This window comes from Mugil cephalus, chromosome 1 (assembly GCF_022458985.1).
Source record: "Mugil cephalus isolate CIBA_MC_2020 chromosome 1, CIBA_Mcephalus_1.1, whole genome shotgun sequence".
Taxonomy (NCBI): domain Eukaryota; kingdom Metazoa; phylum Chordata; class Actinopteri; order Mugiliformes; family Mugilidae; genus Mugil; species Mugil cephalus.
The window spans coordinates 53,308,685-53,310,809 of NC_061770.1; positions in this window are offsets into that span (position 1 = coordinate 53,308,685).

The following is a 2,125-nucleotide window of genomic DNA, read 5'->3' on the forward strand; positions in this document are numbered from 1 at the left end:
CAGTGATATCTGTAATCCTCTCCATTCACTCACTTGATCCGCACCGTTCAAACAGAAAAGTCATAAATGTACTTACAGGATAAGACCAACACAGAGAGCACAGTCTGTCCCATCTCCACATCCAGCTCTGTCTCACTGTGCTGCACTGCTCATGTCAAAGTGTTCTTCAAACTGCAAAGAGACAAGTTACATTGCCTTTTATGTCTTTCGTAGTGTAGCCTCACTGTGCTTCCTTCCCTTTAGAAAATGCTCGAACCACTTATACGACTATAGACTTGACCACAGCAGTTGTTTGACACCTACATTTCCTGACTGCAGCAGATATTATTAGTTTGTGTCTTTTGCAGAAGTTGCTGCTGTTGCATCCACAGTGTGTACTGATGAAGTGCGTGTTGTGTAGACATACCAACATACAGTATGTATATAGAATTACAATGCACACAGATAATGACTGAAAGGGTCAGTATTGACCAAATTAATTTTCCAAACTTAATTTTTAATCCTTCTGCATTTCTCTGCATCTGGCCCATGTATTAAATGGAGCACTGAGAGTACTGAGCAGAGAGTACAGACATTCTTTAGTTTAACTTTTATTTCTACTGAAACTTCAGAGATTCTATACATAGAGGGGGAATCAATTAAACAAAGCACTGAAAGAACCTGTGTGTTGTTCAGTTGTGCTGTACAGTTCACTCAGTAAGGCCTGTAAAGAAACTGGCAGTTCCTCTCACACAGAGAGGTGTGATAGCCAGTATTAGGCATCATCACACTTAAACCACAGCTAATGTGTTAACAAGAAGACAACAGGCATCATTCACTGTGCTCACTTACTTATTTACATACATTTGCATTTCCTGTTGTTGTTGCTAAAATGTCAGCCTCAACAGTTGCCTCACACCAGTGTGGTGTTAAGTTGAATACATTAAATAGTGGGTGCAGAACAAAATGTCTATACAACGAATAAACACTGTACAGTGATTTGATACTGTTCATCTGTCCTGATATAAACCAGCACACAAACATTCTCTAAACACTGGGTGATGTACGTTGATCAAGGTAACTCTGGCTCATAGTGGTCGCTACAGTGGACAGCTGTTTAAAAGTAATTTCCTGCTATATACAATGGTTTCTATGTAGGAGTTGCATATCAGCCATTAGAATGCTCTCTGCTGCCACCCTCCATTTAGGTTCATTCAGTGGTTAGTTGTTGTAACTACAAGTGAACCTCCTCTGAATCCAAGATGGCCGACAGGAAGCCACACACGTTGACCACTGCTGAAATATCTTGTCAATCCTTCTATTCCAGGAGAACCCTAGAGGTAAAATAAATAAATAAATAAAAATATGATGATATGCAGGAGTATCTAAGTAACAATAATTATTGTTTTAGTTTTGAAAATGTTACTTCAAATGAGTAGAAAATTGCAATTAACCACGTGTCCAACAAAGTGAACGTCATGCATTGCTAAGTAGTTCCAACATAAGTCATGTAGCCTTAGACTTAGACTGACTTTATTGTCATTTTGTATGCACAGGGTGTATACATAACAAAATTTCGTTGCATACTGCTCACGACAATGTAATAAAATTACAATGAAGGTGCAATATAAAGTGCAGCAGCTATAGGAATCATAGTGCAAGAAGAAACTGTTTTAAAAAATGTTCAAAAATGTACAACAAAGTTCATACTGCAAAAGAACGGTGCAAAATGGCAGTAAAAGTTATGTATATGTGTGAAGCGGAGTCCAGTTAAGAGTTCAACACCTCAACAGTCTGATGGTAAGGGGGAAAAAGCTGTTGCAGAACCTGGTGGACCTGCGCCAGATGCTGTGGCGCCTCTTTCCAGAGGGCAGCAGGGAGAACAGTCCATGGTGGGGGTGTGAGGGGTCACTGATGATGTTACGGGCTCAGGACATGCAGCGCTGTGATGAGATGTCCTGAATGGAGGGAAGAGGGGCCCCGATGATCCTCTCCGCTGTCCTCACCTCTCTCCTCACGTTCTCCCAGTTGGAGGCGCTGCAGCCTCCACACCTCACAGAGAGGTAGCTGGTCAGAATGCTCTCTATGGTGCTTCTGTAGAACGTCTTGAGGATGGGCGGGGAGGTGGGGCCCCCCATCCCCCAAT